The sequence below is a fragment of the Ambystoma mexicanum genome, chromosome 5q (genome assembly GCF_040938575.1).
Source record: "Ambystoma mexicanum isolate Mex_15411 chromosome 5q, UKY_AmexF1_1, whole genome shotgun sequence".
Classification (NCBI taxonomy): Eukaryota; Metazoa; Chordata; class Amphibia; order Caudata; family Ambystomatidae; genus Ambystoma; species Ambystoma mexicanum.
This window is the reverse complement of record NC_090933.1, coordinates 1,104,639,431-1,104,653,015: the sequence shown is the minus strand read 5'-3', so window position 1 is coordinate 1,104,653,015 and position 13,585 is coordinate 1,104,639,431.

Sequence of the window (13,585 nt, the reverse complement as noted above, 5' to 3'; positions counted from 1 at the left end):
CTGGTTCTTCTTGTACAGTTGCAACTGTAACAAGCTGATTTCCTGCTTATTCGAAGTCTTTGCTTCCTGCAGTTACTGTGGACAGAGCACAGAAAGGCAAAGAAAAAAAAAACTTGAATGTGTGTTTAAAACTGATTTTCAGAGTTTGCCTCTTTTTGCAGTGAAGACACATTCTTTTATTAATGAGTTATAATTATTAGTCTTGTTAGTGAGATTAGTTTGTTAATTACCAAATGTGTCTCTTGCAACATAGGCATTTCAGGTGAGAAATGGTGTGCATTTTGAAGGTACAGATGTGTGCTTTTAACTGTGAAAAATGTATTTGCATTTTATATGTAAAATTCGTTTTTGACTGAATAACCTGTCCTTACTTATATGTCCATGTTACACTGGCAACACATAGCTTGAAACAACTGCATCATAGCAATGCACCAAACCCATGCAGTGGCGCCGCATAAAAATGCTCAATAACACATGTCTTGCTGTACCACATTATATCAATTCACCAAACCCATGCAGTGGTGCTGCACTTCAAAAAAAAAAAAACATGCTATACATTGATCCTGTGCAGTGGTGCTGTACTCTGTGCTCCCAAAACACGCTAAACACTCCTACAGGACACTGTCCCCAGAAAGGGCAAAAGTGCCATTGGTGGGTTTGTTTTCAGTGTGGATAGATATGACATGAATAGCTGAGTGAATGGGGTGCAGCGTTGCAGGCAGCACACATGCAAAAACTTCAACCAATCACTTGCTAGTCTCCCATCACCATGTGTCCTACTACACATGCTGACAGACCGGCAACCTCGTGACAACTCACCAATAAATGCCCTACAGTGACAGCCTCCCTCACAAAAATCTCCCACAACGATTGCCCCCCTGATTGTCATGCAAAAACAGCAAGCATGGACTCAACAGCCTACCATCACCATGTGTCCCCACACCCATGAAGCCAGATCCGCTGACCTCAGTACAAGGAAAAAAATGGAACAACCCACACAGTGCCAGACTCCTTGCCACAAACAACACAATAACAAGCGCCACCCTGAGTGCCTTTGACTTACCTGCACAAGGTACCCATCTGTCTTGCATCCGCAGAAACCCATCTGAAACAACATTCTGAACTTTCAAAGGCATGCATTGCATCAATGTAAAGATACTGGTCAGCCTTCAAAACTCCCATATAGAACAAGGAAATAGCCATGGACGACCCAGTGTCAATGTCTGGAAGTACAAATAACCAAGCATGAGCAACTATCAACATCCTAACAGCAAAAGTCACCAGCAGAGAAATCACTGGCATGGAAGCAAACAGATTACAAGCACAGCACGTCATGCACCTTGGAAACAGATGACAGTCAGCCCCAGGGTGCGGGAACAAGTGGGGACATTGATTGCAGGCATACAAGTTCTGCACACCCACTGTCAGGTGTTACGTGTAATCTTGGGTCACTCTTGGATGCAGGGGAGGAACAGGACAACAAATGAGGAGGTGATGGTCTAGGGAGTGGAAATACAAGTGGAGTAGTTGATGAGAAGGATGACAGAGGGCAAGAAGGCGATAGGACACAGAGTGATGAATGTATAGCAGTGGAGTGGAAGGAGAGAGAATGGGGGATAGGGGAATCATGGCGCATGGAGGAGACTAGCCAGTGGGGAGATGAGGAGAGGTATGTTGGATGTTACAGTGGGTGAGGGCAGAGAAAAGTTGGGAAAGAGAGGAAGACAGAGACAGAAACACTTGAAAAGAAGCAGCATGCTCAGCAAGCCTGGAATGCACATAGATGGAAAAGTAGCACATGTTTTGTGGTCAGGGAAGGACAAAAGTGGGTGAGGGACAAGGGCAGATTGGAAAAGAAAAGCCACCTTTGAAAGGTCAATTAGTAGCTTCACATCACAGAAACAGCATGCTCAACCCACCATGCCATGTACACCAGGGAGAGACCCATGTCCAAAACAGCTCTGCAAATAAGTGCCTTCAACCACATCCCCTGCACCAACCACCCCTGTTGCACACCACTGAAAATGGACATCAGGACACTACGCATCTGTTCACTCACCCTCCAACAGACCGCATAGCCTGGATGAGACAGTCCCAGTAAGTGTGCAGGGATCATAGGGTGCACTGGCAATACCTACAGAGACAACAAATGAACAGAAGGTGGGGGAGTGGACGATGTACCACATGCATGTGTCCAAAATTAGCACACACACACCACGCAGTCACTCACAGTGCTAGATTTGAACATGTTTTCAAAAAAGAAGTCATGCAATACTTACAGGTGGAGAGAACATACTGAAAAGAACAATGAACAACAAGTGACCAGATTGGGGAACACAGGCGCAGTCTGTCAGGGGTACACATGCACATAGCTGTACAACCCTAGAGGCAGCAAGTGTGACCAACCTGTCCTGTGGAGTCAATGTAGACAAATGCCCAGATATATGTCATCAGAGTCAAGGCCATGAAGTGGATCAGCCGAGGTTGTGTAGACCTGACAATGGACGTGTGTGTTAGATGCGGAATGGTAGCATGTGAGCGGGTAAGGGAGTTGAGTGGGCACTGGCAAAGGTAAAAAATTAGTGTAGACAAGGAGTACACCTCTGGGCCCCAAAGGACACATGGGGCAAGGGGAGGAGACTGGTATCAGTAAGAAGATATCATCAGTTCAGTGAGGCAAGTGGTGAACAACCAAAATACACAGAGTCCAGATGCATAGAGAATGCATGACGTTAATGAGGATATACATCCGGAATGTTGCAAATACTGACTTGTGTAATAAGTGCTGCACATTCCCACACTTTTTGTGGTTAATTGTGGAAGTGCACCCTTAGAAACAATGTACACACTTTGAAGTGGAAGGGCACATACACACACATTCATGTGGACAAACACACATCTGCCCAGACATTTATAGTGACTCAATGATTACATCCCCATAAAGCAAATGTGTGAGAATGCATGCAAAGATCTTGGTGACCATTAATACAGATATAACAGTAGAGACAGTGCTCACCCTGCCCTGCTTACAGAGCTGCCCTGATGTGATTCTCTCATCACCTCCACCGGAAACTGCACCTTCACATTTGTGAAAGGAGGGCCAGTGCCTGGCAGAGGGCATGTGGGACTAGGGAGCTGAAAAGGTGCAGGGTGGACCTCCCTTGGAGTGCAGTCACTGCATGAATCAGAATCACTGCAACAACATGGGACATGGTATTTCACCAGCCATAGTAACAAATCATGCATACAGCACATATGTTGAAAAAGGCCATAAACCCATTGTTACCTATATATGTCATCCTGTTGTTCTCAAGGCAACCATGGCAGTTGACACCACTGTGCACTGCTACAACTCCAGTTCTGCACTCATAATGCTTTTGAGAGGGCAACAAAACATCTCTCAAAGAAAAAAAACATAATAATAAAAAAGAGTCCATCTTGGATTGGGGGAAACATGCCACATGCCTCCATCCTGGACAGGGGTATGACAAATAAATAAGAATGTCTCCATCCTGATCAAGCATCAAAAAGAAGAAAAAAAATGAGACCACACCGGTCAGGTAAAAAAAAAGAAAAAAGTGGACCACAACAAACATTTATAACAATAGAAAATAAAATCCATCCATCGGTTCATGGACATCACAGCAACAGTGGTTAAGAAGGCGTAGGTGTCCTGTAGTGGACATGCAGGCGGTTGTGGGGGTAGTTCTTGTGGTGGTGGTAGTGTATCCAATCCACCGAGTTCCAAGGCCTCGTCTTCATTGGCCAAGGCCAGATGTGATATTGATGCATGCACAGCACCCCAAAGTTAGTGAGGTGAAGCTGCACTTCATCATGAATGGCCACAGAGTCTGTATGCGTGGTCACTCATGATGTATCAAGTTGCTGGGACAGTGTCTGCCTCAAGGCCTCGATCACCTTGAGGAGCTGTGTCATTGTGGCTGAGAGTTCATGTGGTGCAATCCTCAAGCTCTCCATCTCATGGCAATTGGATTTATGAGATGCCGACATCTCATGCCTCAGGGCCTCTCTATGTGCCCTAGCATCTGCATGCAGGGACTCCTGCAGACACCTAAGATCAGCCCTTCAGCCCTTGATGTTGGCTTCCATGCCCAGTCTGTGGAAGATGCTTTAGGCCTGCATGATCTGCAGCCGTTCGCATCACGGGCCGCTGGTGTGGGGAAGTTGATCCATGCCCTCTGCAAAATGATCCAACACATTGCCATGCTGATTGGAAGTACACAACATTTGTAGCACCTGTGGATTTTCACGGTGCAGTACACCACGGACTCCACTGGTGGAATGATGTACCAGAACCTCTTCTTCCTCCTCCTCCTCTGTATCTGGTGCATAATCACCTGCACATGGGCAGATCTCCCCATTTTATTTGTTTATTTATTTACATTTCTAAAGCGCCCACACAGCTCACTGGCATCGAAGTGCTGTTACAGGAATTGTTTGTTTTTTAGTTGCATAATTCTTTTTTTTTGTCTTAGTTGCGTATTTATAACGCGCTTAAACACCCATAGTTTTCTAAGTGCGGACCCAGGGATTGAACCTGTGTTGCTTCATGTTGTCTTGCTTCCAAGGTGCACACGGTGCCACTGAGCTATCCCCCCGTGATTAGTCATGTGTGTCCTCACAAAGATGCATATGTGCATCAAAGGGCAGACAAACAAAAAATAGCAGGACACCCATGCATCTGACATCGTGACTTGGCACACTGCGAGCTGTAAGCCACGGAATTAAGGCATTTGCTTAGATGCCGCACTACCCCACCCCTGGTCCAGTCCATGCAGTTAGTGGACACATAGACGTAATAAAGTGGAGGACACAATGGTGCAAGGGAGAATGCATGTGTCTGTTATGTATCGACTGATGGACAACTACAGGGCTATCATGTCAGACAGGTGGTACTATTTTGAACTGTGTGAACACATTTGTAAATCGTCCATGCACATACATGAAATGCAATGAAGACAGGCACACTCATTGGCATTATTCAAGTCCTACCTTGTGCATGGGCTATCTGCAGACATTTCAATTGGAGAATACCAAACTGCCCACTTTGCCATGATGATCCACCATCAGCTATTATTCGCCATGTTTTGTCAAGTGTTGCCCCTTGCATTACACAAGCCAAGTTCCATCTTCAGAATGCCTGCTGCACAGGGCAGTGGTCTGTGGGAACTGATTCCCCGGCAGGCTGCTCACACTAGAGTGCCATGGCAGGAAGCTCAGATATGCATCCAGACAAGGCATCCCGTAAGTGCAGATGACAATTCATACATGAAACCTGCAGCAAATCATGTGTGTGGTGGATGTATATCGCATGTACTTGATATACAATGCAGTGAGACAGGCCAGGAAAATGTGAAAAAAAGATACGAGTGGATGTAGCATTGTTTTGCGTGATACAGAGGTGTGCCCTGTGGATGATGTGTGCCTGTCGAATATTGAAACCATGCATGCAAGTACTGGCATGGCTGTGTAGGCCAGCAGACAGTGATGGGAACAGTCACACTAACATGTGCCACTCATGTGGCCCACACATGAAAATCACTGAATGCAGGCCATATGACAGAAATGTACACGGTAGCAAACATGCATTGCCTGAGGATGGCAGACAACTGCAGCCAACTGTACAAAAAAATATGGGTAGGTCAACCATGATTGTTCACAAATATGATGCACATAAATGCCACTCACCATATGTGTCCTCAAGGGTCTCCACACCAATGCAGAGGCCAAGTTGACCATGAGCTTATGCTTTGTCCTGCCCTGTGCTGCCTCCCACCTTTGCCATCTGCTGCTACCTGCCCAGAGTGAGTGCCTGCTGTTCACCTTGGATCCACAGCAGCATGTAGCCCCCAGACAATGCTTCCCATGTGTGAAGTCTTACATCTGTTGATTGGACATGCGCTGGTATTTCCAGTGTGTGTAGTTGTACAGTTGCACCAACTGTGCACATGCAATGTCACTTGATGGTTAGACATGCTTGGACAGCAAGGGTGCCAGATGAGGATGTTGTGCCCATGTGAGGGGCAGGCAAGATGGACATGATGTTGTGTGGATCATTGCGATGTGTGGCAAGTCACGCTCAATGTGTGGAGGTGACACCTGTGCATAGATGTTTGGCGATATCAAGTTGTGGCAATGACAGTTCAGGGACAATGATGTAATGTGTCATTCTGCTGCATGTGTACTCTGAGTTGATATGTGAGCAAGCCATGTGTATGTGGTTCGGGTTATGGCATACTGACATGCACCTCTGCAATTAGTGCATGTATGTGTTGGATGTTCACAGTTCTGGCTGCCAGAGATGCATGTTGTTTGATGTAATTATGTGGACAGATGCCAAAGCAGGTGTTGGCATGGCCATGTGTAGTGCAATCCTGAGTGTGTAGTGGGAACCAGCATTCCACTGTGTGTCTTGCCACCAATGTGTACCCAGCAGTACCCTGGTCCACCTGTGCTTCCATGCATTTTGTGTTTAACCAACCTACTAGTTGTCTCCCTGCCCACCCCTGTGCCCCTGTACCACATCTTCCGTAGAAATGGAGCACGTTGCAGTTGGGTCACCTTGCCATTGCCATTGTGTCATGTCATATTTCTTGATATGTATTTTTGCACCACTGCCTTTGCACTGTGTTTACATGTGAATGTGTTGTGACTGTGCTCATCATTGATCCTGGATTGGTGTGTCTGTTTTCATGGGAATTGCATGGCCATGTGTGTGAGTGTGGCTATGGCTGGTTGAACCATGGTGACTTCCTATTACTGTGAATGTTCTGTATGTTACACATGCGTTGACACAGTACACTGATGGGTATGGGAGCTATTCGAGCAGGAGGTCCTCTTTTTTATTTTCGAGGAGCTTTGTGGATGAGGACAGGAATATAGAAATACCAGAATTTCCACAGGAAGCTATGCCACTCTTACACACAATGAGCATGGGCACTACTTTGTGTCCTGAAGACGGATTCAATGGTGCACATTAATAGGAATAGATGTATCCATACATGTGTGCTTTTGTTTATCCAGACACACAATACTGTGTTGACAACTAATAGAGAGTGCTATTTTCTGATTGTCATTGCCAATAGTCCTCTTGCGTGTGCTACTAACAACACCTGAAAAAGTGTTGTTCTTTAATAGATGAGGCAGGTGATACCACCATTTATCTGTAGAGTGGTTTGTGCATTTTTTAGGTCCATGTTGAAGTTGTGTATTCGGTATTTCTAGTTATTTTTAGTGTTTTAACACTGTTGTTCAAATAAAATGTGTCAACACTGTTACTGATTCTCCAGTTCTACTTAGCAATGTCCAGTAGACATAGACTGAACTGACCCCCAGTGCCCACGCTCATTGTGTGTAAGAGTGGGGTAGCTGCCTGTGGATTTTTTTGTATTTTCACTGTACCTTGATGTCAATATTCTGTGTCTCCTTTCCCACAGTTGCTGCAGCTGGAGGAGAGGGCAGAAGCAGTGCTGTGGAGCGTGGACAGATCCCCCAGACTAAGGTGCAGACCCCAGCCACTCCGCTGTGACAGCTCATCTTCGGGGAGCGATGTGGCTGAGGGAGAACCAGTACCATCAGGCTTGGCTGTTGGGGGGAAGTCCCAGGAGGTGAAGGTGGCAGGGGCCTCCTCAGCAGCGGTGGGACATAGTGATGCCACACAGAGGCCATTCAAGGGCGCAAGGCACCCTTGAGTGATCAAGGTTGACGGAGGTGGAGGAGGAGGAGGTAGCCATTTTCACAACCACTAGCTCCATGGGAAGCTCCAACCCCAATTCCTGCACATATGCACACGTGTCAAAAAAAACATCGGGTCACATAGGCTCCATGGGCACTGTTTGGTCGCTCATGCCAGTTCAGGTGTAAGTACTGGGAAACATAGTTGGGTGCAGGCATGGCACAGCTGACACCACATCCAGTTTCCAATGAGTAAGGTTGAGGATTAATCACTTCCTGTCTTCTCCAACATGGAGGAGGACTGCACACACAGCATTGGATGCTGCAGACCAGCTTTTGGGTTTGTCTGGGAGGCTTTTGGCGTGGTCGAGTGTGGCCAGGTATGTAAACCACACCCAGACCAGTTCTCCTTGCTTCGAGTTACTCTGTTTGACAGCGTGACGTTCACCGGTACCAGCTCCTGGAAGTAGAAGAAAGAAAACGTTATTTCAGGGATCAGGTCATCGTTTTACTTACTTGTGGATTCATCCGACGAACGATCCTGAATCTGCAAGTCTTCGGGTCCAGCTCTGGTTAGGAAAAGTCACTGCACCGCAACCTGTGGAATCAAGAAACAAAGAACAGTAAGTGTCACGCACATACCAAGCAGCGCGCATCAAGCCAGAAACACTGTGCACATAAAAAGCAGCGCGCATCAAGCCAGAAACACCGCATACATGCAAGACTGGACTTAAAAACCACAAAAGTCATTACCAGCAATAAGAGCAGCAGAAAAGGTGTAGAACCAGCTCTCAAGGAATGAAAGCATAGAAAATCACGCGCAAGAAGAAGGAAAGCACAGTCGCATACCGCAAGGTAGAATTCCACGCAAAGAAGGAGAAAGATACAGAAAAGAAGGTTGGCAGCCAAGGAAAAGCGTATTCAGTGCAGACACATGCACTCTAACATTGGCATAGCATATAATTGAACATTGGAAAAAGCAGTGCGCACAGCCCAAAAGCACACATTGAGACTGTGGCAAGGACTAGGTGGGATTACCGCCACGTTGCCAGAAGCAGACCACGCCGCAGCAGGTCTGGGCGGGAGTCAAGGCTATGACCAGTGAGGTAACTGGTCTTCTACACGCGCCCCTTCTTGAAAAAGAGGCCGGATGGAGAGCGCCCTTATTCTATAACGAAGGTGAGCGTAGTCCTAAGGGTTTTGGGTCACAGGGAGGGTGTTGGGGATCATGTTACACTTCTCCCTAACCTTAGTGTTCCTACCACAGGGGGAGTTCACATGCAGGAGTTGCAGTCCTAGGAGGCCCCTGTCCAGATCCTTGAGAGAGAGGTTCCAGGTGCTCCTGCAGAGATAAGGTGAGCGTAACAGCCATTTCAGGCCAGCCAGGGGTTCAAGTGGGAATGTCGAGGAGAGGGTTCATGCTGCAGCCATGTCCCAAGGGCATGCGTTTGGGCAGGTCACTCTGGAGGTGCCTGCACAAAACCCTGTCCCTAGGCTATCGGATACAGCAGTGCCCACCTTCCGGGATGCCTCTGCCCAGACCAGCATCCCCACACTAGCTGATGTGTCTATTAGAGATCATGTGCTGCCTCTGCTGGCTGGTCTCACGAGGCAGACCGAAGTCATCCATGATGATGCACAGGCTACTCATGGTATGCTTGAGCATCAACACAATGAGCTGCGCCGCCTCAAGCTTCGATGGCAACAGCACTGTTCTCATGTGGGATCCGTGGGCTGTTCTCTGTCGTGACCCCCTCCTCTGCTTCCTCCTCTGTGCACCAGTCATCCTCCAGGGTGCCTTCTGTAGAGGAGGTCCCAGACATGGCATGCACCCCTGCCCTCCATTTTGAGGTACCAGGAGCGTATTCGCCAAGGTGTGTGACGTATGAGGAGCAAATGAACCAACAGAGAGCTGCACTGGGACTCTGCCCAGTGTACATCAGAAGAGCCATACCTGTCAACGGCTTGCTAAAGGAGAGGATAGCCAAGTTGAAGCTCACATTAAAAAAGGGATGGTTGCACTGTCTACCTCTGGCATTGTATGCACTTCGGAACCAACCCGGTTCCGACCATCATCTCACGCCGCACGTCACAGGCAGAAGAATGAGGACCCCTCTTACCCCCCGAGATAGAGATAGATGTGATGCCCAGCCAACAAAAAAGGCTTTGGGGTTGAGATGCAGGATTACTTGAACTGTATGATATCCACCGTCTTTGTCATTTCAGGCCAGCTGCAGCAACGAAGAAAAGGGTGCTGCGCAGCACAAGACACAACAGGAAGTGCTGAAGCAGACACCGCGCAAAGTCTATGTGCGCCTCTCATCTTCCATGGTGATGCTGTGCTTATAAGGAACTTTACAAGGAAGAAGTGGGATGAGCCACGATTCAATGGCCCTTTTATCGTGGAGGGCTGCACTCCTTCAGCCATCAAAGTCCAGGGCAGAAGGGCATGGCTCTTCCTAAATGACATTAAACCTTATATAGGAGACAGCCCTCCAGCTGCATCCAACTGCGAAGAAGCAACAGACAACGGGGAAGAACCTCAGCAAGTGCAGACAAGATCTATGGCGAGGAAGAAGGACGCATGAGCAGCAAAATAAAGACAAAGGAGCTCTGTTTTAAATTTTGGCTTTTAAACAAGACATTTCCTCAAACCAGAAAAAGATGATAAAGAACAATAATACGGACACTCTGTGCACCACAGTTGCAGGGTGAAGAAGAGAACTACACATACAAAGCCACAACAACGTTGATAAAACAAACTTTTAAAATCGCGTCACGCTCAAGTAGTATAAAGAATCAAGAATTTGCTAGATGGCAAATAAGACATTTTCAAAGAGCGTAACACAGCATCCTGAAGCAACCAGTGTCGAGACTTTGTTCATAGAACTTATGGTATCTCCCAGCAGAAATCTCAAGTGGGATGTGCTTACATATTTTCAGTTGGTAGTGATAACATATCCGTCACTCGTAGGGAGAGAAACCAGTGTCACAGACTTTATTCGAGAACCTGCCAATAAGAAAGTCATCTCCCAACTGCTGACTGTCATCCCGGAAAGCTTCGCCGAGCTACCCGAGCACAGCGAAAAGGACACAAATGCTTCCACCGCCAGTAGACATTGATGAACTCACCTTTACTTTGTTCTTTCAAATAATCAAGAAATGCCCAGGACTCGTCGGGAGAACAACTGATACACACAGAGAGACCCAAGAAACCTAGCAAAATTGAACCAGCTGTGGACTAAATTAAATCACGTAGTGGCAATCGACGCAACAGGGAAGTGCAGAGACTGTTTGAATCAAAAGAAAAGCTTGTGACCAGGATCCAGCCAAACAGGACAAATGTCCCTATCACCCAAGGACACCCAGGTGGCTCACAATGTCCTGGTCAGACTAGTCACCGATTATCCAGAAATGGTGGGAAGGCCTGCAGATGTTAACGTCATCACCTTCCTCAGAGATCCAGCCAATATCTCACACATGGGCACACTCCTCCACGGCATAATGCTCCAGGTGGAGCTATCTAACTTCCAGCGAGAATACCTAAGGAGGATCCAGTGAGACTTTCCGCTGTGGGGCAGATCGAGGAGACAGAGACACAGTTCTTCAATTTTCCGCCGTGGGACAGATCGAGGAGACAGAGACACAGTTCTTCAATTTTCCGCCGTGGGACAGATCAAGGAGACAGAGAGACAGTGCTTTATCTTTCCGCCATGGGACAGATCGAAGGGACAGAGACACAGTTCTTCAATTTTCCACCGTGGGACAGACCGAGAGAAAGAGACACAGTGCCATATTTTCAGCCAAAGGACAGATCGAGAAGAGCAGAAACAAGAAAGTTCACCATCTTATTTTTTCCTTTTTTACTTTTTCCTCTAATTTTCCTTATTTTTATTCTTATTTGTTTCCATGTTCACTTTTATTTTTATTTTTATTTTTACAACATTCTACTTTTGTGTGATTTTTAGCAGTTCCATCTTTGATCAGATTCCAGCAAGTCCTCAGGACCAAGGCAAATTCGAGGAGTGCACTGGGACGTTACCTACTATAGATATGCATTATGAATGTGATGTACCTGTTGATGCTAGCCTAACCCTTCGTCCATAGTCTAGCAAAAGGAACTGTACTGAATACCCAGAGCTTACCGTCATCACCCGCAAGAGGGCCGACACTTGAAAAGCACTCGTCACTTTAGTAGTAATGAACTCTTGAGCTACGAGATCAGGCAAGAGAAGGAATAAATAACTGACTACGGACTTGTTTGAAATGGGGGCCCAGAACAGTAACTTCGTTTTACCACCAGCGAGGGGCGCCCCCACTTCCCTGGGAGGAAATGCTGCCAGATGTCCTACAAGTCTATCAGGTGCATATACTAAGTAATTATCATTGTCTTTCTGTCGTTGACTATCAGAACTGCTTTCTTTATTGGTGCACGAAGCGTCCCAATTACAGTGCATCCACCAGATAATGAACATCTGGGGCCTACGAAAGCACCCAGACCCTATATAGTGATCCCAGTTCCCAGAAAAGCTGATGGTAAAACAAACGAGATAAAACTAAATGTAATTAGCAGTGATTCATACACACTTGAGGCAATGAATGAAGAAAAAGGATGGAGACAGGGTCAGCATGGAGTGAATGAAAATGTAGCACTGACCACTGCACACACACGCACACTGAATGCACACAAACAAGGGCAAGTGTCAATGGCAACAGGGCCTCAAACAAGGGCAACAGAGAAGGGGAAACTGCCTACAGAAAAAACAGCTCCAGAAAATAGTGGAAGTAACCAGGAGGAGCCAAACGAGAAACCAAAGAGAGAGGGCATAGCAAAATCCCTCAAAAGAACTGAAGTACCCACAAAGGAACTCACAGAGAAAACACAGACTCTGATAGATCATTTGTTCCCGTTCATAGTTAGAGCAAAGAAACTGCATGAGGAGCTGAAAATGAGAACTCCAGAGACTATAGTAGCAAGCACACCAGCTCCAACGCAAGGAACAAGCATCAGGCCTACAACACAGCCACGCGGTGGGAGGTTGGTGAGTCAATGGTGGTTAGACGAAGTCTATGACAGACTACAAAAGGGAAGGAAAGGAAACACAAAACCTTCTCCTACCACAGCGATACAGCCAAGGCAACCTGCTCCACCGAGACACCCAGAGTGGAAAACCAGCACAGACGAATCCAAGGACATAATTTTAGCAAACTACAGAAGAACGCTGAGAATCAAGAGGAGCCCGGATGAAGATAACAATGAACTTAACGATTACCTGGATTGCACAGCCCAATTTTGGAAATAACATATGGTATCAGCACATGAAGGAATTAGGACAAAGGCAGTCAGAAGGAGAATGCTTCGTCTGTGCACCTCTACCGTACGGCATGGGAAAATCCAAGATCTTCGTAGCTGTAGAAATTGATGTCCCCACAGCACACTGTATGTCACACATATCAATGTGCAACACCAGAGGACAGTTTATGGGAAGAGACGCCTGGCTGATATGGGCCAAGGAAAAGGACTACCCCGATGAAGATGGCCACATCCAGAACATTAAAACAAGAAACAGGACGCACATCAGGAATCACGTGATCAGACACTAGAATCCTGACGTCAGAGGATCAGGAACGCGATGGGTAACAAACCCGAGACTGAACATTGAAGGAAAAACTGCAGAAGAGGCACAAATCTGGAAGAACAGAGGCCAAATGCAGATCTGGGGAACAGTGGTTTCCGCAAATGGATGGGAAGAAGGAGTAGTGATCTGCGTGCTTGGATGGTCCCTGGAGCCTGCCGAGAAGCAATAGAAAATTTGCAGAGGTTAAGCAAACCTCTATGGCCAAAGTTGGTAAAGCTGCTGACATGGGTCGAGGACAGAGGAGGACCCCG